Here is a 23,604-nt window from a genome sequence, read left to right as displayed (position 1 = left end):
TGATTTTTTGAATTTTGAGTTAATTGCAGTGAGGGTAATTAAATCATGGCTTTCACCTGCTGCCTACCCTTTATTATGCCGCAAACAACTATATTTTAATGTAAATAAATCAAAATGACAAGAGTAAAAAATGAGATTATATGTATTAACGTAAACTGTACATATCTCTTATTATCTATCTGCGTCACTATTTTTCATAACTGTTAAAATCACTGAAACAATAACTTCTACAAAATTAGCCCAACAGGGAACTCACGAAAACAGTTTTTCACAACAAAACGTGGATCAACAAAATTCCAAACAAAAGAGGTTATGTTGTTAGGCGTTGCATGTTTGTGATTGGTTTACTGATTTTAGTTTAATCAGTGATACCAACACATAATGCATTTAACATAAATTTTATAAAGTTTATCCCAAGCAATTTCACGTTGTTTCGTTTATTGAAATCTAAATAACAGGTTAAAAATTTATATAAGTCAAAAATAAAACAAGCTTTAGTTATTAATAGTCAGACAGTATTTTAAAAACAGATTAAAAAAACTTTCTGTATCGGTCCCTATCGACAAACTCGCAAAACATTACACTTTGCTCACTAATGAAAAAATATTTTTTCCTCACTAGTGATTCAATTGCCATCTTTGCTCGCTACTTTCAGTGAGCAAAGACCACTGAAATTCAAGGATTATGGAAAAAATATTTTTAAACATCCATATAATTATGTAGTTTTAATAAAATTTAATCACCACACCTTGGTGGCAGAAGTGTATTGTGGAGTAAACGAGTTTGTACATTCGGTTCCTTTCACTACACTTTTGCGAAATTCAATTATTATTATTGTTCCCAAACATACATACACTTGGTGTAAATTGGCATAATAATAATAAAATTAAAGTCTTTGCACTTGTGCTCTCCGTTCTAATCAAATAATCTCACCCTTGCTTAATTACATACACAAGTGATGTCATTAATTAGTCTACAAAATAACGGAATAACAGACTTTGTTGTAGCAATAATGTCGTACCGTGGCGTGTAATTTAAGTATGTGGATGTAAGAGAAGCCAAAGCAATTTCCAGTAAAATAAGTAGTTCCATAGAAGAGCGTATGAATAAATAATTACGAGAAATTCCCTAAAAAATTTGTTTGGTGGAGGATGAAAAGTATGAGATACATGTCGGAGACATCCAGGCCATTTACTGAATTGCTCAGAGAGGAGTTATATCCTCAGGTTTAAGCGAAAATATTTATCAACCTCACTACGTCCAAAACAAGCACCGTGATATTGTGTAATGCCTAATTTCGGTAAATATTTTATTGGGGGATGGTTTATGGATGGTGCAGCAAATCGGCTCCCGAAGAGGCTTGTCGACTCCGAAGGTACACTCTTGTAATAGTAAATCGATTTGGCGATAACCGGGAAGAAGCGGTCTTGAGTGTAAGTTTTTTATCGTCGTGGATGAGGGTGTGGATGCGAGAGTGGTCCAGGAAATTGAAGTAATCAACACGATTGTTAAATAGGATGTATTTACGAATAAAATCTTCCGGTAGTGGAAGCGGAAAACCAAACAAGTTGGCAAACAACGTAGCCGAGTCAAGGACATGTCTTCGGCAGCGAGAAGTTACGCGAATAACAATCAATAAGTAAACCTGCTGAAGGGCGAGTGATACCGGTCGGAAGGCCCAAATCTTGTGAAAACATTAAATACAAGTACAAAGCGGAAATGTTATTTCAAAATAATTATTTATTTTGTTGTCTTTGAGAAGTCGCGGTTCGCGCTGGCGAATTCTCGAGTTAAAAGTGATAAATGTAAATGTTTGTTCTGTGGTATTAAAATGTCGTAACTCCGATACAAGAATTTGAAAATTTGCACATCCGCTCATTAACTATTGACTTTATATTTAAAATTAAATTTCACGAGCAACTTCTTATTACGTTCAACACAATAATGACAATTTGGGGTTACTCAACTTTTTTATTTGCAAACTAAAATGTAAAACTCACGGAATTCTTTACGTTAACTGCTTTTACATCTACAGTACAGTTGCTTTGCAATTTTTGAAATACCTTATAAACATATGGGGTGTTCATTTAAATTTCCGGTCAAAGTTGGCGTTGAAGGGCCCAATTACAAGTTATGGTCGCAAATAGGCGGTGCAGCGCAAATGTGTAGCTATCTTTGTCCTACACATTAATTACCAATATGCGTCATCTTCCTCAAAGTTGGAATTTTGCGCCGTTACCATGACCATCGCAAATCAACTTGAAATCGGCCTCGAAGAGTCGAATGTGAACGTACCACTCGTGTAAAAACGTAAGATTTAAACAGCTGATTCGTGATCCGATCTGTAGTGCGTTCACAATCGACTCTTCAACGCCAGCTTTGACGAGAAATTTAAATAAACACCCAATATATACACATAAACGTTATAAATATAGAACAATAATTCCAAGAAATTCCAAAAAAAATCTTCTTAATTCCTATTCCCCACCCCTCTCCATCTCTATCATTTCTCTCCTCTTCGATATCTCTTTCATCCATCCTATCTTTCTTCCGTCTTCATTTCGTATTTGTCCCCGCTTCTTTCCCTCCCACTCTCTCATTTCGCTACGTCCATTCCACATGCGCTCGATGGTCTCTCTCTCTCTCCCCATAGCACATTCTACACCTTCTTTCCTCTCCTTCCATTCAATACCTGTTTTCTCTCTCCTCGCTCTCACATCTGAATCTCGCCATCATTTCTCTTTCTCTTGCACTCTCTCTCCAGGTACTCCGGAATTTCCTCTGTCAGACACCTCTCATATTTCCTGTTGTATCCTGGATTCTTTGATTCTTTCCCTTCTTTCTTGTTTGTCCGTGTTTTTGTCCCTTTCACTCAGCTCTTCTTCCTTTTGCTCTCAATCTTTCCACTTCTTCACTGGCAAGCCCTTTCCTCTGCGGTAGTACCTCTCTCTCCTTCTTCTCCTTGTACTAGATTTATTGCTGTTGTTCCTACCAGCTGTTCTTCCATCTTTTCGGTGGTCTTCCGGTAGATCTTCTGCCATGTGGTTTGTACTTTCTGGCTATCTTGGCTATCTTAGAGACTTAAGCGATTTCTGAGGTGTCATTTGTCTTATTCCTTGGACAGTTGGGGTTAGACTGCTAACTGTCAAAGAAGATTTGCTTTGCAGCGTAAGCTGTTATGGTTATCAGTTGCCTGAAATAATAAAAGTAAATCTATTGAGGTTAGCATGTTAGAGGTGTTGGATTCTCTCATGGGATGTGACCTTGGAAATATCTGGGCGAAGGCGAGAGCTAAACGAGTGAAAAATCTGTAAATGAAAACTGAAAACGTCAACTACTTTCAGATTCAGATACGTACAAATATACGAGAGAGAGACGAAACTAACGTAACGAATGACGATGTTTTCCGGTCGGATTGTAGCGCGTACTTGAGACGATATTCGTAGTTTGGGCAGACTCACAGCCCATGAGAAAATCCAAGACCTCTAACTCTTTCTTCATTATTTACGTTTCAAATTTTAACTTTAACATTTACTGAAGTTAAGTTCAAACATTTTCATTTCAGTATGTTTTATCCAGTAGGTATCCAGTAGATTTATGTTAAAATCTTTAAACTGAATTATGAAGTATCCATATCTGCTAACGGCTGACAAGCCAAACAAAACAATAAGATGTTTCAAGATTTACTTTAATATTAAATTTAGCATTTTATTCCCTCCAGGAATGAAATTTCACATTCAGTACTTGTCGAAAATTTTCTTCTTACTTTTATTATTGAACGTGGATTTCTGAATATAGAAAATAAGATTCTATAAACAAGATTTCATTCCTCCCTTGTATTCTATACGAGCATAATATTTGTGGAACTAGAACAATAGAAAAACTGCGCAAGTGTTAATTCAATTTCATTGTTAAATTAATGGTTGTTGCAGTAGTGAAAAATACAATTCAATGAATCATACAATAAGCATTGTTGACTTTTACAAAAAGCGATAACAAAAGTTTCACAGATTGCTTCGAACAGTTTGAACGTAATGTAATTACCAATTAAGCGAAACTAGGTTCTCATTAGTTATTTATAAAATTTAATAAATGAGCTGGCTCCCGATTAAAAATGTTTTCTTGGAGTTTATTTTGAAAACAAGTTTATAAAAGATCAGGAAGTTATGAGCAACTACACATGGCATATGATGTATCTTCTTTTACAGGTGGGATTATCATCCCACCAGCATTTAAAGTAACGTAAAGTCGATCTCACCTAGTTCATATAAACATTTCGTCGGATCCGGTGATGTGAAAAGTCTGTATTAAACTCCGGCAATTAAAGTTTAAGTAGGAGAAGACATGAAATGAAAGGAACTCTTTGCGGTTGTTGTGTACTCGTTAAAAAGTGTAATTAAACGTAATGAAGATTTCATTTTCGTACTATCTTTACTCCTTAGTTATCTTTAATTACTTGAACAATGATAAATGGGAGTGCCGCTTCTCTGATATTTCTAAAATGAAATTGTTTAATTTGATATACACGTTCCAGGATTACAGTAAAGATATAAACATTTCATTTTCGTGGTTACACAGACGTAATTATTTTCACACCTACAAGTGTTCCTTTAGGGTATATAATTATTACTTTACGTTCAAAACAACAATAAACATGATGCTAAATTTATTTCTGCAGTTCTCCGAGGCTTCACATAAAGTTTGTATAGTTTTTATATGTATATGCATGTAGGTATTGTACGTTTCTATCACACCGAGAATGCATGTTACTTAATTAAATTGTTGTTCTGTTTTTGTATAGAGATTTTTGTGTAAATTTATTAACACTGTCGTCTGGTTGTTTTTTTTTAAGTACATATTCCCAAAATCATCGCAGCTTTTTGTGATTCTGAAACAATTTTTGGTAGGCTTTTGTTCAGCCTGTATTATTCGAAAACTTGTTGGAAGGGAAATGTAGGTTGTTTTGTTGTACCTACTGTAATAATATTTGCTGAACGCGCGTCGTGCCCCAGCCCCGAAGAGAAAAAACGTAAAACCCGAGCACACTTGGAGGCCAAATAAAAACAGGATGCAGATAATGTGGGGCCCCGGCCAGCAGTCCGAATAGCAGAAATGATCCGTCAGAAATAAGGCCCCGCATGTGCTCGCCCAGGGGCATCCATCCACGCACGCCGTGGTCCAGTCTACGGGCGCAAGTAGCGAACCCATCATTCATCTCACATAATTTGATAACGCCACGGTCTGCTCTTTGAAGATATAATAACATATCGCTCACAAGCCGCAGGCTGAAACGGGGCAACTAATCACTTGCGCGCAAAAACGGACCCGAAACGGGGCCCGAACACGCGCATCCCGTGCAGTTTAGGGGAGATAATTGCTAATTATCGGATATGATACACGATTCACTTCATACGCGATCCATAACGATATTACCAGTTGGCGATTGTCTGATTTGCGAGGACTGAATTACAATTTTGACCGATAGTGGATTAGTGGCCATCGGAGCGGCGAACAACAAATTAGGGGTATCGATTCGGACCAACGTTTGCTTTAAATATTGACACCACCACACATTTTCAACGAATTATTTTACTCATCATGTGAACTGTTAAAATCGAACGCTGACACGCTTTGTCGAACCTATCGTGTTGGGGTGAACGAGAAGAATGCCACGTGCGGCTAAATATTTTCAATCGGAATTTCTTGAGATTTGGTACAGGATTAGGGAAAGTTAAATTTTATTACAGACTTGTAATTGTTTCAATTTTCAGTCTTCATCTGTTCTTGAGTAATCCGGTAATTTTTTTATATCCCTATAGGTCAAGTATTTTCTTTTAAATTTAGCGATGTAGCACATTTTTAATTAAAACTTGAAAGAAGATTGACATTCTGAAAGAAAAAACAAGTTGTTTTTAGTACATAATATTTTTGTTTCACAATACAAAAATTTCCGATAATAATGCGGAATCTGGAAAAGTGCCCCGAATGCTTGCAGCGTTTCCACGTTGAATAGCAAGGCAAATCCTCTCGAAAAGGAATTTCTTTGATTTTGAATTGCCTGATTCCGCAATAAGTCGGTTTCCGATGACGTTAATGAAATCGATGGCTTCTTTGCACCAAGGGCCTAAGGTTTCAAAGGCTAAACCTTTAAATGCGTAATCTGAAGAAATAATTGAACTATATTTACTATATTTGCGTTTGAAAGCCATTTCTGCGGTAAAACCTGAAACTTCAGTTTTCAAAACGTAACTGTCTGCAAGTGTATCTACAATAGTAACTTCCCAAACTAAAGGTTGAGCTTTAATCCATGGTACTAAAGCCATCCCATCTGGGCGTTTTCCATCATCCCGAGACAGTCCGTTTGGTTCTAAAGTTGAATTAACATGAATAGAAGTCAAAGACCGGTTGATAATAGAATTAATTTCAGAGTGTCTGGAAAATCTACCACTGCTTTTGGAGCAACTTAGACCGTGGATGCCAATTTCGTCAACTTTCGCATTGCATTTGCAAATATGAGGTGTACAAAGATTACAACAAAGATATAATATCTTTCAAATATTGTGGTCTCTCATGCCATCTAAACCTGGTGAAGAACCGGCAGGAAAGGAATTGATAGCTTCTCGAACGTTTTGTTCATTGACTATTAATGAAAAGTCTCTTGGTTTGAAAGCGTCTGGGAAAAAAGGTTCGCGAGATGGTGAAGGATGTTTTTTTTTAATTCTTCAGCAACATTTTCATTGAATGAAGCTAATGAGTCATCCGAGGACAATAATTTAATAGATCCTCTGATATCAAAATCGGCTACTTTTGCTTCCACTTTCTTAGCTAATGATAAATGTGTACGTTTCTTAGAAGCAGTTCGTATTTGAGGTAGGTACTTTAAAATTGGAAAGCTTTTCTTTTATATGGTTATTCAATATTATCAGATTTCTCTGCTACAATTATTAATAATAGAGCTTAATTTATCTTCAGCTAAATGTCCACAAGCTTTTGTGATTGAATCGGTTGAAGAAAAAGTAGATAGGGCATTATTGATATGATACTTATTTACGTGAATTTGCAATGTGGTATGTATTATCCTTAAAAGATTTTCCAGGACATAAAGTACAAGGTAATCTTTGAGATACACTAGAATGACTATCTTGAGATCCGAAGTGCTTCTCATAATCCATGGAAGTAGATGGAGTGTTATCAATTTCTTCATTTTTCCTTCTTGTTTTATTAATTTTTGAGGAAAATGATTTGCCCAAATACAATTGACCCATTAGTCCACGAATTCTTCTCCTATGAGTTTTAAGACCCTTTTCGTTTTTAAAATCCCTGTTGCAGTCTTCACATCGAAAACTAATTTTTCTCCAGAAATTGTATGATGACATTTTTTCTTCTGGAGAATGGTCAATAGAAACGATTGAGTGGCCAGCTAAGTCACTTGATTTGACTCCACGTGATTTTCTCTTATAGGGTGATGCACAAAGTCGGTTTTGTATCAATAGGCTACTCCACATCGAAGATTTAGAACAATCCATAAGAAGTGAAATCGTTTCCAACATACTTATTACTACCAAGAAGTTACTTTGGAGCATTTGTAGGAAAAAGATGTAACTGCATCTATACTTTTTAGCGACCTGTATGTAATATGAATAAAAAGTAAGATGTGTTAAAAGCTCTCCAAGAAAAAACGACGTGAATCAAAGATAGATAGATTTATGTTTTTTTAAATAAAGGTAAACCCACAGGCTATTACAGCTGTTGCTGAACACTGGCACAGCTGCTCGTTTGCAAAGCCCTTACTTAGCCCATTTGCATTAAACAAGCTGCCAATCATACTATTAACTCTATAGAAAGAAGGAATGTAACAGTTATAAGAATATCTCAGATATTTTTTTTATTTGGTGGCTTTTCAAACCCTAATTCGAGTCGTTTGGGTCTGCGGCTTGACGTCGATGTTATTTTATTGAATCGAGGCCGTTCGGCCTACTTCAGTACATTACGGATTTGTCAAGTGTCTTGTAACATGATTTAAAACAGTTCCCGAATTGGCAGAGGACGTTTTGGGACGGGATTGATTCACTTATACAAACTTTGTATTGAATGCTAATGTGAAAACAAAGAAAAACCGCATTGGACGGATAAGCCCACAACACACGGCCGAAAACTTTACACACGGAGGGGTGCGTTAAAGGATTTATATATCAACTGCAGTACATTTCTACAAAGTTAACTTCGGTGTTTGTGGTGCCCATAGGCAAAACTACGAAAGTAAACCCCGCCTACTCGGCAGAGCTAATTACCATCCCCAAGACATTAATTTCCAGTTTTTCTTAAATTTGCCTCAAGGTTCATAAAGTGTCTTCGCTTGTGCAACCCTCAACTTGGAAAAACTAAAAAATAATAAATACATTATGTAAGAATACAATTTGCAGAAATTTCTTATGCTTTTAATAAATAATATTACAAAAGGTTTGTTCACACAAAGAAAATAAAGAACAATTAAATGTTTAAAGTAACAAGTGCTCTATTTTGACATTTTTAATGCTTTTCCTATAGTAGAGGGCACAAATTTTTTAACAAGCCAACAAGGATTCTTTCTTACACAAGATAAATAAAGGAAACACGTAATTATTAAAGTCAACAAAAAATGAATTTCAGCTGACAGACTTTAATTAGCCGTTTAAATAGAGTTGGTCCATCTTATTAATAAGGAATTAACCATTCTGAAATTTGTCTGCAAACCAATTTGCGAATTCTATTAAACTTAGGAATTAATTCAAATCAAATAAATTTTAACTTGTTTTAAAAATAAATAACATGAATAATTAATACATATATCACTTTACGATAATTAAAAATTATACTTTGCTGTTTATGCTGCATTGATTATACATTATTGTATCTCTTTTTGTTGAAGGAAGATTAAAAAAGTAAAGCACAGTTTATTCTCTTCGTCAATTTTCAATCATTATTGTAATTGTGGTCACAACATTAAACCTATTCGACTTGTAATTAAGAAAAAGGAAAAATTTTAACTCATGCTTGGCTGGTGTTGTTTAAGAGCACTTTAATTTTTTTCTCCAACTTCATAGCGACATTATCGTTACTGCCATGAGCACTGTAATACGCTGCAAACACACTAAACGTGTTGCTACTGGAAAAACACCGTTATCTACAATAATTCCAAACATGTTTAGCTACTTTAGTTTAATTTATAATGTCTGTAACACCTGAAAATACATGAAACATAAATTTCTCCCTACTAAAAGTCTTGTGTTAAAAATGGAGCTAATATTTGTGGAACAAAAATTAATGGCATTATTAAGCAAATGCAAGCTTTAGCTTTAAAGTCATCAGTGGACTTTTTATGTTGTTTGTCCGAAAGGCTAGAGCAAATAAAAAAACTAAAAGAATTGCTTTGATGTGAGGATTTAATAAAATTCAAATTATATTGCGTCAATGCGAAAGCGAGGGTGCAAATAATTTTGATTGTTTTTCAGTTTTATTATAATTTGTCAGGTGCTCACGTATCTGATTCCGAGTCATATGTAGTACATATCTACTTTTTCTTTTTTTGTGGAGATTTTATTACAATATTAATACAAGAGGTGTCCAAGGTTAAAAGTGTTGACTGCATTTAAGATATGATGAAAATATTGTGAAATATTTTTTAGACAATTTTATAAAAAATCTTAAAAAAAAATTCTGGTCAAATGGCTTGACGCGTGCTTTTGTTTACATTAACGAATGGCATAGCTTCATTATCTGTCAAACCATAAATGTGAAACGTCATTTATTCAACGAACAAGTAGTGGTGTGAAGTATTGCCTTTCCAAAAACAGTTAATAAAACTAACCTACGAGAGCTGTTCTGGTTTTTTTAGTGCTACTAGATGATGTTTTTAAATTGAAACTAATGATTTATTTTACAATGAAATGATGAGATTTACGTTTGTAAAAACGAGAGGAAACCACACATTTTCTTGAACGCTCGTTACAATGTCCTTGATTGATTTTGGCATAGTTTTAGAATTGTTCAGACCTTCTTTCGTATTTACTTGTATAAACATGTATCCTCTCTTCAAATTGTGGGTAACTGCGTCCTTATAATTTACTAATCTAGTTAGTGTATATGTTACCGCTAATATACAGTGAGTTTTTTTTAAGACTGGCCATAGGTTTTTACATGCTAATTTTTCAACCCCCTCTTAACTTTTGTGCCGATGAAAATATTCAAACCATTTTTGGAATAAAGTTGAAAGATTTTTTAAGTTATCGGATAGATTACAATTCAATATCCCAAACTGTCGAAAAAGTTGTGAAAAAAATATTTTTAGGGCGCCAAAATAATAGTACGTCGAGCGGCCGCCAGAGTAGCGCCATTGTCGGCTCAACCAGCACCTGACGATCTCCAATTTTGAACGCTTTCGGCGCGCTAAAAAATATTTTTTTCACAACTTTTTCGACAGTTTGGGATATTGAATGGTAATCTATCCGATAGTTTGAAAAGTCTCCCAACTTTGTTCCAAAAATGGTTTAAATATTTTCATCAGAACAAAAGTTAACAGGGGGTTGAAAAATTAGCATGTAAAACCCTATGACCAGTCTTAAAAAAAACTCGCTGTATGTGAAACTATCTGTTCAATAAATACATAAAAGTCTTAAATGTTTTCAGCTGCAGGATGAATGACTAGTTCCTCACTGGACTATCACATTAGAAAGCGGTGACGAGCTACGATGAATGCTGCACCCCTTCAAAATTCAAGCACAAAAATACAACATGATGATCTCCACGAGCAAGACAAAATCAATATCGAAAGATCCGTTTCGCTGCAAACTCGCAGTAGACAAAACCAGCACTGAACAGGCGATGTAAAATCACGAGCTCCGGCAATCTCAAAGAAGAAGTCAGGCAACAAACTCATACAGCAGCGGTCATCTCGAGACATCTCAAACAAACAATCTGGAAGAATAGAGATCTTAGCATAGACTGTAAGACAAGAATTTATAACACATGCAAATGCATGTCTAATACCTACAAGATATGAGAATGTCAGAAGATCGACTAGCCAAGATAGCCAAAAATTACAAACCCCATGACACAAGACCTACCAGAAGACCACCGAAAAGATGGAAGGACAGCTGGCAATTCATCTCACAAGAACAACTATAAATCCAGATTTGAACAGGCAATTTGCCTATAGAAAGAAGAAGAAGAAGAAATTATTGGAATGGAAAAAACCTATTTGTTGTTCAATATAGATTTGCTGAATAAAATTTTAAATCATTTGACTCTTTCACGGCTCTTCCTGGTCTCCCTAATCTTCGTTAGGATTGACTTAAGACAATTTCATGCAAGATCCTTATCTTCTTGCCAGAGCTATCCATTTAATTAAACCAGATTTTGGGAGAAATATACAGCATGTCACATTTAAGATGAAGACAGCGTGCTATTTTCGTTATCTGTAGAAGTTGAGATTTCAATTGTGACACTCGTAGAACTTCCTAAGGTGCATCTTCTTGAGTACTTAGCTAAATTGTACCTAGCCAACTGCGATCTCGCGGAGGTCAGTTCTAGATATTTTGCTTGGAGTTCGAGATACCGAACGAAGTTATTAGAAAAAGTTATCAGAAATTAATTTTGACCCCAGTATCAAGTTTTATGTAAAATTCGCGCTTTGATTTTTTAATTATTTTCAATAGTTCATAGCTTCAGAATCAGTTCGTGTTTCAATTTTTGTTTAATAAAGAATAAATATGTAGTTTTCTTTTTAAATTTGTTTTTCTATTTGTCCTTTTGTTTTTATATTATTATTTATACATAGGTATATTAAAGCTCCGGCTATAACTATGAGAATTTTGCATTGAAACTCTGTCTTTCGATGTCCATAACGCGAAGCAAAATATCTGGAACTAGTTCTTTTCACAAAATCGTATCTGGAGAGATGCACCTCAAGCAGTTCTACGACTATGCAAAAAATACAAATCTCTATTCTTCAATACCTGAGTTTTCATTCATGATTCAGCAAGAATGTCAACACCACCTTTTATGGAAAATTTCTCCTAACATTATTAAATGCACTGCTTGAACTGATCTTTAGCTGTTTTGAACCCTCACTCCTTTTTCTTTTGTTCAAAGGTATTCTTTTCATTTTCAGTAATGTTTCGTTTCATCAATACTGAAGGCCACAAGTGACAAGCAGCAGGTTTTCCAGAAGTTTTATTTTCAAAATTTCATTTCAATAAATGAAGAATAGAATCTGAATTCTAGTGGAAGTATCTACACTTGTATCAAGTGGTATTATATGTATTACTCGGAACAGCATCAGACATATTGACATGTTTATACATATAGATTTTTATCCTTTGTCCTTTGGAACATTTAGAGTAATCGTTTTCACTAATATTGATAGATGCCAAATTACTCTAAAAACACCTTTTGCCCTCTTGCTACATTAATTTTAGTAAAATTTACACAAATTCTACGTTTCAACTCCTCATATGTATTTTGCTGGTGCCAGTTGTTTTTTCACCATGTAAGTTTTTTTGTTAAAATAATCTTGAAACCACTCATAATGATGCTAATGTATCTATCTACAATTCGTTGAGTTAGCAATAATAAAACCAAAGATATTTTGTTTAAACAAACATTAGTAGATTTTAAGAAACGCAAAATGGGGTCAGTTATTAATATTACTATTATTGTTACAGGTTGTAAGTTCAAAGTCCACCACACTGAAATTTAAGTTTATTGTGAGCCCCAAGCGTATCTCATTCCATCAGTCCTGTCTGATGTTTAATTTCGTTTTTAATCCTTTTAACAAATTTGACGCGATCATACTTTTGAACAAGTGAAGTTCTTTACTTTATTTTGTTTATGCAATCGACAATCAGTTAGATCAAGGATACAAATATGGCAAATGTACGGTTTTGATGACAAATAGAACATGAGACATGGCTCTGTTTGTTTTTTTTTTTTCTTCTAAACTTTAAGAGTTTCGAAATTATGAAGTATAACGGAAAGAATTCTAGGTGTAGGTACTTGTGACATTGTCTTTAATAAATTAACCAAATTTCCGGTTTGAAATGGGTTCTGTTCATTTATGTCAAGATCAGATTAGTCACTGTGTAATAGCTTTCCTTTGTTTTATTCACTAACAAGTGCTTTGTACAAAAATCTCTAAAATGATATGTCTTCGCAATAATCGTTAATCACGAGATTCTTGACTTGGCAAGCTTCTCGAATTTTTACACAAGTTAAAACAACGATTTCTATGAGTTTTATGAAGTACGGTGATTAATTCAACCAATATTATTACAATATATGAAGTGTCTCTAAAGGAACGTATATCAAGACTCCTGTGGAATTCGAAAATATCTGATTTTTGCCGTTCTGTAGCATATTGTGGTATCAAATAGAAAAACAGAGGTTATGTAAGGTTATTAATGACAGGTTTTTAATAAAGACTGTTGTAAGATCAAAAGTGATTAGAATATAGACAAACTGAAGAAAATCACAACCAAAACAACTAAAACGTCGAACTTACCACAACTGACGCTAAGATTTAATAATTTAACATCTGACTACTTCTTGACATCTGACTTGACGGCTTCAACGGCTCAACATAGTTCGGTACACTAAAATTATAGAACCGCACAATTCCACAGGTCACTCGATATACGTTTTTTTAGAGACACTTTTGGTGCAATACTATCAAAAACGAAACAAATTTAAAACAGAACTGAAGCTATTTATTTTCTGATGTTAAATTTATTGGTATTAGAAAAAAAATAATACTTTATTTTACTTTATGGAATCCTGTTTGCCATTCTAGGTCAACGTCATAGTTAGAAATATCACAAAGAGCAAACTTGAAACCTTTAATATTTAAAAATATATTAATGATATAACTAGTGCAATTTTTGTCCTAAAATTTTATTTATATTCAATAAATAATTTATATTGAATTTTACTGCTGAATACATTAACATTTATGATTTTATATTTTTATATTTTTATGTTATTCATGGAATCTATGCATCTACATTACATATAAATAAAATTGGAGTGGCTGTGACTATTATATCAATATTTAAACAAATGTTTCGATTCTTTGGGTTACTTTTATGTTACTAAAAACATTCTAGCACAGTTTTCAGTCTGATTGTTTGAATCCACTTAACTGAAAAACTAATACATCGATTTTCTTGAAATAAAATTTGTTAGATACTGACAATTCCTGTTTGTGTCCTGCACTTTGTTTCATTATGATATAATCTCAGGGATTTGCGCAGTAACAATAAATTTGTACCGAATATGAGCTCGCCTCTCTCATTTCTGTTTCATTGATTTCAATCTAAGGAATGACACTAGTCACCTCACGTCTGATTTTCTTCACATTGCAATCTTGAATGGCAGAAGTTTATTTTTACTTTAATTTTTATTTCTTTATGATCTAAGCCGTGGTTCTTAACCTGTAATCCGCGGATGTCAGAGGGCGCTGTGATGTTCTGAAAGAGCGCCAACGAAAATTTGAAGAAATTTATGAGCTTTTACAGTTAAAATGGAAAGAAAGAAACTTTAGAATTTTAAATTTTGACTTGACTTAAGTTTACTTGCCCTCTCTTACTTAGACCTCTCTGAGGCTAAATCTAATTTATTATAAAATGAAACTAATGTTACGGTACTAAACAATTAGAGGGGGCCGAACGAAAATAATATTACCTAATAGGATCCAGTCATGAAAAGGGTTGCGAAACGGTGATCTACAGTTTAAAAGATAATATAAATACCTTTTTGTGGAAAATCATAATAATTTTATTAAGATATTTGTATAACAGTTTAAAAAAATGGTAAGTCCCACATTTGTTTGTAATTTTTTTTTATTGTACACCAATTTTAGTACAAACAAGGTATTTCTGCGTTCAGTGAAAAAATTAAGCGTCACTCGTTCACATTAACCGTTGACGGAATGAAATTAATGGGGTGTCCGTCTGTCATAATAAAACCGGCAACAATTTTAACTAGTGGTCGTTTTGATGGCCTCTTCTTTGAAACTTTAATAGAATAAATTATAGTAGCGTAAAAATTTCGCTCACGTCTCTAACTTAGTTTTCTTATTTCTGAACAAACTTTACCCACTAGAAGATACAATTTTATTTTATAAGTTACAGTTTTTAGCACATGATAAAATCACTTTTCTGTTCGGAAATTTCGTGTGGATGATTCATTCATGTTAAACAGAGGACGCACATTTCAATGATTTATCAGAGTGGAAAGTCTGAAACTCGTCTAGAAATATCTTCAGCCGCCGACTCCGACAAATATTCCGTATAAAAAATGCATTACATGGAGCAATCAATTTCCTCTCAAATGAAACATTCCTCCAGTGTACCTCAATATCGATAAGAGCTCCACGCTATCCTACAGCGTGTCAGCTGAAATACTGAAACATCTGACACTTCACTAAAAAATGCCGGTGTCAATACGTTCAAAGAAGGATAATTTCCAAGTTTTCCACTCTTCACCGCATTCACGTTTCCTTCCTGCTCTCGCTATTTTTATCAGAGCGTTCTGTAAGTTTTGTAATAATGTGTAATCAAAAAGTTCTCATGTCAAGTGTTTACTAGCGTTATTATTATTATGGATTAGAATTAGAATTTCATCTTTATTTTGTACTTTGGGAAAGAATGTATATCTGGATCAGTAAATGAAGCTTAATCGAAAAGAAAACTTTACGTGATAAGAAAAAAATATATTAAAAACTGCCATGGATAATGAAAAGGAAACCCATGTATTGTAGTAACAAGATAAGATCCTTTCTTAGGAGTGTTGTCATAGGTTACAGAGAAACGTTTTCGACCTACCGCTTAGAATTAGATTTACATTTTCAATTTGTTTTCCTTTTTCAGCTACCTACTAATTCCTGTTTACTTTTAACACTATTCGTTGATTACTTCTAAAATTGATTCTTGTCTACCTACCTATATAAAACGTTTCTCAATAGCAAGGTACCGTGCGATCAAAAATAAAAAAAATCTAGAAGGGCGTAATTAATACGCTTCAGTTGGTGTTGTCATTAACTCATTACATTATTAATTATTGACTATTAAAATTTATTATTACAATATGTTCACTTTGGAGCAAAACATTTTCATTGTGCAGTGTTACTTCAGAAATGGAGAAAGACTTGAGAACGGCGAATGGTCCTATTCGACACATTCAACAAAAGTGTCCGGACTTTCAAGGCACTTACCAACAACTTGCCCAGAAAGTCTACAAATGCCCAAACATGTTTTTGGAAACAGGTAATGTTCTCCGCAAAAAAAGCAGTGGACAACCCACGAAAAGAACAGCTGCACTTTTTTCCTTATCGTGTGTCTGTTGTGCATGAAATTAAACCCCTTGACAATAAGAACCCCCACAACATAATCTCTCTGAATATTGATTCCTTAGAGTATAAACATAACTGGTGTTTTTTTAAATTTGTCGTCAAAGTTGGCGTTGAAGAGTCGACTGTGAACGCACCACCGGATTACAACTTCTGATCAGCTGTTTAAATATAACCTCGCTTTTTGCCTTGTTTGTGTTTTTAATCTGCAATTTGAAAATTCAGTGTTTTTAAGACGAGTAGTTCATTCACAATCGACTCTTCAACCCCAACTTCGCCGCCAAATTTAAAAAAACACTCTTTATATATACATAAACTTAACTAAACATAAAATAACAATTCCAAAAATAATCTTTTAAATTCCTATCTCCACTCCTCTCCATCTCTACCCTTTCACTCCTCTTCCATATCTCTTTCTTCCATCGTATCTCTCTTCCGTCTTCATTCAGTATTTCTCCCCGTTCCTTGCTCTCTCTCTCTCTCTCCTCATAGCACATTCTACACCTTCTGTCCTCTCCTTCCATCCAGTACTTGTTTTCTATCTCCTCGTTCCCATATCTAAATCTCGCCATCAATTTTCTTTCTCTTGCACTCTCTCTCCCCAGATACTTCGGAATTTCCTCTATCATACACTTCTCATACTTCTTGTTGTATTTGGATTCTTTGATTATATCACTTCTTTCTTGCTTGTCCGTGTTTTTGTTCCTTTCACTCAGCTCTACATTCATCACTCTTCCTTTGCTCTTAATTTTTCCACTTCTTCACTGGCATACCCGTTTCTCTGATACTATTTCTCTCTCTCTCTCATTCTTCTCCGTGTTTTTTTCTTTTTTCTCTAGCGTTCCGTTAATATCCTGCACTCTTCCCTTCCATCCATTTTGTCCTCAAACTTTATCGCTCTCCTTCCTACTTTCACTCTCATCCTATTCCTCTTGCACTCTTCCCTCACTATGTAAGCTAGAGTTTCTCTATCCATTCCTAATATTCCTCTTAAATATTTTTCTTGCACTTTCTCTACCTCTTCTTGTTCCTTCTATCCCCAGATCTCTGCCCCGTACATCAATATACTCTCCAACATCATCATTCCCCTTCTGAAATCACTTTCTCTCTCCTATTCCCCAAACACATCCCACTACATTTTTTGCCTTCCTCATCATGTGCCTTATCCGTGACTTTTTCGTTGAATGTTTTGCCTAAGTATTTGAACACGCGAACTCGCTTACTCGTTTTATTTTCCTTCCTTCTTACTTCCACTCATTCTCTTAAGTCTTCCTCTTTCTCTTATTGAACACCGTCATTTTCGTCTTCTCAACATTCACTTCCAGCTTTTCTTCCTCAGATACTTTAGGAAGCTCCTCATTTCTTTCGTTTCTCTCTCACTCTTTGCCACTATTACCAAGTCATCCGCAAATAGCAGGCTCCAAACTTTCTCTCTACCCACCGATTGTCCTTTATTTAACATTTCATCCATATCTGCCACATATCGTGAACAGGAGGGGGCTAACCGCACAGCCCTGTCTCACTCCCTTTGTCGTCTCAAACCATTCACCTTCTTTGTTTGAAAATAAAAAGTTTAATGAATTATTTATTGTGAATTTTTAAAGAAAACATGATAACCACAATTTTGAAAGTTGTAAAATTGAATAAAAATATTTATTTTAGATTATTTCCTTCTTGTGTTTAGCAACCAATTGCGTGACAAATATTGACCAATCAAAACGAGAAAACAAAAAATAACCCGATAAAATTTCTCTACAATACACATGTGCAATAATCTGATAAAAAATGTCGGTACCTGATTTTTTTTTTTAATTATTTTGAATAAAAAGTATTGGAAATAATGCGTTTGGTTTCATTCTATTCAGGAAATAATCAGCCGTATACCCCTCGTGCAAAATTTTAATATCGGCAATTTTTTTTGCTAATGAACTCAAACATCCATAAATTACATATTCGGTCAGAAGACCAATTATTATCAAATAAAAGCCCTCGACTTCGTCTCGTGCTCTTATTTGCTAATAATTGGTCTTCTGACCTCATTTATGGATGTTTTCGTTCATTAGCAAAAAAATTTCCGATAAAAAATTTTGCACTTGGGATTTAATATGTGAAAATATTGTCCGACAAGATTAGTCAGTTTTCTTGAAAACATTTTCCAACAACTCTCATCTCTTTCTCCTTTCTCTTTCCGTGCATTTTTTGGCCAAGCCCCAATTTCATCTTTCAGCTTTGAATAGACTATTAAATTATTATTTACGCTCATGGACTATGATGATGACGATATGACGTTTGGACTGATGGACTGATTTTCACAAAAATGAATTTTTTAGTAACAAAGGGATACATGGTTGGATTTCGATATTTCAACATAAATTAAAAGAGCGCAAAACTCCTACATTGATGATTAATTTAATGTTTTGGAGATAATTTATTGAGTAACCTAAGCAGCCTCCCAGTCTCGCCATAAAATTTCTTATTTTTTCTTCAGCTGAGCAGCTACTATTGAGCATTGTTTCCTTTATTTGAACTTGAGGGCATGTTGAGAAATAAATATTATTATTGTCTATTATTCAAAATAGGTTATTAGCTCGAAAATCGTACGACACTCATTAATGACCAATAGAAAAATTAGTTCACGAGCCATAACCATGGCAACAAAAAAATTTCTTGGAAATTTTTTGTAGGTAGACCAACCTAACTGTGATTAATAAGTGGAAATTTTTTCAGCCAATCAAAATCATTTATTTTGTTGTTGTCTTGGTTATGGCTCGTGAACTAATTTTTCTATTGGTCTTTAATGAGTGTCGTACGATTTAAAAATTTATAATTTAAGAAGCATAATGTCCGTGTCGTTGCGATTTTCTTACCGAATATGCCCTCGTGCATTGATTAATATCCGGAAATTTTATTCTCATGCATTTCCAAAACGTATTAATTAGCCCAAGTGGAACACGAGGGCTAATTACGTTTTGGAAATGCATTCGAAAAAATTTCCGGAAATAATCAATGCACTAGGGATATTATAAGTGAAAACTATTATTTTCAAAAAATTTTAGGGAAATATTGCCCTATAGATACCATTCTACGTAATGATCCTCACTAGCTGAAAAGTGTCCATATTTTGAAAAAACAAAAGCAGTAATCTTAAGTCCCACTTACGCCTTTAGATGGAATAGCGTCTGTTGGAAAGATCAATTGTGGTGGTTGCCTTGAAGATTTATACTCAGTTGCCTAGAGATTTCTCTATCTGTTATGATACTATCGACAGCTTTAGAGGTATTATTTTACCGTTTCCATCTACTCTTCGATGAATTACTATTTTGAAGCACCCAGCGCAACCACAATTTTCCATTACCCTTATATGATCGTGCAGAAAATTACTAAAATGGTCATTCCAATGCTCAAGCTAGTGCCATCAATGGTCGCTGATGGCAATTCATTCTATGCATGACTCAGTGACGATCTTCTACGTTCACGACGTTATGACTGAGTGAAACTCGATAAATCTTAAATTCATTACATCAAGCAACTCTAAGCAAATCTTTCAGGACGGAAACTTGGCATGCATTTTTCTGATGCGAGAGAACGCTTAAAATCACAATAAATCATACCTGCAAACTTTTAAATCTGCTTAAATTTACTTTGATAGCGCAACATCTTGAAAAATTTGTAGAAAACTAACGACGATAGTTACTGCAGCCAAGTTTTAACAATCAATCCACAAAACAACACAAAATTCACAGTATGTATATTAAATGTCAGAAATGCACTTGCTTGCAGATATTCCTGATTCACACTACGTATAAACTTCTAAAGTATTTAATATTTCTGAATTTGTACTCGTTTGTCTGGTGCATTTGTATGTGACGACAGCGAGTTGGATGACAATAAACCACTATTATTGTTATGATCATCGTCCTTCTATAGTTGCAAAACTTTACAATATACATTTCTAGGGGCTGCTTCGTCTCCTGAGCACGTATTCGGGAGATGAAATAAGTTTAATATGCTTGGGGCAACAATAATTTCGACGGTCGCTTGTTAATGTGATTCAAAATGAAATTAATTGATGCCACTACCAGTTTTAACGAAACGTGAGGTGAATTAATATCAGACCTATTTGTATGTGCTGCACTCAGCTCTCGAACATTTTTGTCATCGGTTATGCGTTATGCAAATACATCCTAATTGAAAAAAAACACGCCAGTTGCAACTGCAACCGCTATCAACAAGTTATTTGTCAGTCTCGTTCGCAGTTGATCCAGTTAGCTTTGGAAGGCGTCGATAAATTCATTACTGACATGCTGCTGCTGTTGATGACCACAAGTTGTACTTTTAATTGGAAGTGTGTTCGAAATGAGAACAGACGGATGTTGGATAATATGGAAATCGGTTGCTTTGTGGCTCTTATCAAAGTATGAAAGACAAACTTTTAATCAGCGTTCGCTTGAGTGTAGTTGAGGGTGTTTGACGTCAAAGAACGAATTCCGGAAAGAGCTAAATGTGAGTTATCAAGAGTTTATACTCATCTAGAGTGGATTCCAGTCGTTAATTACAAAAAACGGAGCGTTATAGCGACAGTTTGTTATTTTTCGATTCAATAAAAAAAAATCTAATTGAATTCTATCTGACAGCATTTGTTTATTTCTGATCGTGAGGATTGCATTCACGTATAGAATAAACAATTTTTTAAATAGAAATGCAACATTTATTGTCATTATGGATAATTGGTTAAAATCAGATACTGCATGTGACAAATGTCAATAAACCCATTATGTTGGTTGTAACAGGATACTAAAGTAATTAATAGTATATTACATTACGAGGGTAGTAAAAAGCATATTACGTACAAGAGGATGAATTGCATACGAGCGACGAAGGAGCGAGAGTAATGTAAATCCACGTGTACGTAATCTCGTTACTACTCGAGTAATGTACTATACTTTTTTTACGACCTGTGCTAGACTTTTTCTGAACAGTTTACAGCTAAAATTGAGTTGACTTAGTTAAGAAGCAAATAATATTGTTATATGTGTTACCTTTTATTAAATAACGGTCACGGTACGAGATGAAAATGTCAATTGAAAGAACTGTCACTGAACGGCTGTTGCTTAACAACGGTCATAGGTGTTGCCATCATAATTTGGCTAAATCGTAAACTACTCTGTAGTGGGCGGAGTTAATTTACTGTACACGTACGTAAGGAAGCGTTTACTAGAGGGGTTGTTGGTGCGATTTTCGCTATTTACACTAGCCCTCGTAGAAAAAACTATATTAATGTTTCTCAAAATGATATTATCGATTTGTTTGTTTGTTGTTGTTTCTGCATGTTTTTGAGTCATTCAAAATTAAACAATTTCAATTTTTTATGCTTTGATTGATTTTATTTTAATTTTCAGTAAATGTGATCAAATGAAGTCAATAATTATAAAATTAATTTCATTCAAAAATTATGTTTTATGCAATTGGGGTACACAAAGAAATCTTATTTCAGTATAATGAGAACTGGTTGGGTTATATGTAGAATGCTATAAAAATTTCTTGGACAAATATAGATCTGGCACCTACACTGCAATAACTTCTTATTTTTGCAAGATAACGCGACACCTCGTAAAATGCTGTAATAGGAAGAAAATGCACATTTGAATCACATTTGTCAGTTGTGGGATAGATAAATATAAATAATAAAATCGAATAACATAAATTTGAAATTCATGTAGTTTTTTATAGAAATATTAAAAAAAATATAATTCCCATTTAAATATGAAAAAGATTATACGAATATGTATTATAAAACAATATCAACTGATTTTAGTAAATCTGATATTTTTAAATACTAATTAAAGTTTGGATAAAAAGTTCTCAGTATATTTTTACTTAATTCTTGTTCCTGCAGACTGTCAGTTTCATTACAATTAAAAAAATACTTTTTTGAAAACATCTGTTCAAATAAAAATATTTCACACAAAATTTAATTTTATTTTGTTAAGAAAATTCATAAAAATTATATTTTTGAAATGTAAAAATAATACATTTTGATTTGTGGGTTCACATTTATAAATTTTGCTGGTTTTTAAAGTTGATGGTGTGTATCTTTCTTGACACTTCTCCCAGGAAATGTGTTGCTTGAACGATTTGGTTTACAACCTCTTACAGCTCGTCGATTTAAACGTCAAGTTTTATTTATTCATCGTGTTGTTAACAACCACATTGTTTGTTCTGATATATTGGTTCAGGTCAACTTTCATATACCACCTAGATCAAGATATACTTCTTCACTTAGTTACGTCACCCCACGCATTATTATTTATAGACTCACCACTCAGGTTTAATATGTATGTATTTCGAAAATGAAAATAATCTTTTTCTACTCCTATTGGGTAATACTGTAATTATTAAAGTGTTTTTCACTGGATAACAGGATTCGTTACCCACGGCCCGTTAAATAATAATTTCAAAACTCACTGCAAATAGCATAGCAAAACTAGTTTATGAAGTCCAATCGCAAATTTTAATGAAATGGTATCAAGAATGCAAAATACTAATTGTAAAACGTCAGTTTCAGTTTGTCTAATCATGAAACTTATTTATCAATATCTCTTTGTGCTCGTAGAAGAAGTATTGTATTCCACTCCCGGGTAATGGCTATTACTCACTCGGATGAATAACGTCACTCGCTTTGGGTTCGTGACACAAAATCACTCTCAGGAGTAAAAGCCATCATTACCTGCTCGTTGAATAATATACTGTTAAACTCGATATTTACCTATTGTGTGTCAGGAAAATATGTAAAACATTCTACTGTTAATGAGTTAAAAGACAATTCTTCCTAACATTATGTTCTTTATCCTACGTCACAAATTGAAATTATGAAACTAAAAGTGTGTTAACTTTTCTTTTTAGATTTTTCTATCTAGATTGTTTGTAGAAAAACTTAAAAAATATGCATGGACCTAGACGTAATTTGTGTGACTGGTCTGAAACTGAACCCAGTCAAAGCTGTTTATTGGAAACAGGGTGATTAAGGCTTGTAGGTAACCCAAAACTATTATCCATTGTCGGTAACCCTGAGCGAAAATTTAATGATTAGTTCACATAAATGTCTGGTGAATATTAAACAAACTTGCCATATAATAATTATAACTTCAAAGAACGTTTATCACGAGAAATTAAATGTGCCTAGAATTGCCAACGCTTTTAGTTTATGTCCCTTAGATAGCTCC

General features: G+C 34.0%; 1 long non-coding RNA gene across 1 annotated transcript in view; it reads right to left on the bottom strand.

Moving 5' to 3' along the window:
• The window catches only part of LOC138125374 (uncharacterized), a 228,420-nt gene extending 214,692 nt beyond the window's left edge, over positions 1-13,728 (bottom strand). Inside the window, exon 1 of the long non-coding RNA XR_011157432.1 lies at positions 13,538-13,728. This is a non-coding gene — a long non-coding RNA (uncharacterized lncRNA). The remainder of the gene's footprint in view (positions 1-13,537) is intronic.
• Between the last annotated feature and the right edge of the window lie 9,876 nt (positions 13,729-23,604).

This window comes from Tenebrio molitor, chromosome 3 (genome assembly GCF_963966145.1).
Source record: "Tenebrio molitor chromosome 3, icTenMoli1.1, whole genome shotgun sequence".
Lineage (NCBI taxonomy): Eukaryota > Metazoa > Arthropoda > Insecta > Coleoptera > Tenebrionidae > Tenebrio > Tenebrio molitor.
Note: the sequence above shows the minus strand (reverse complement) of the source record. Positions and strands in the feature narration are given on the sequence as shown.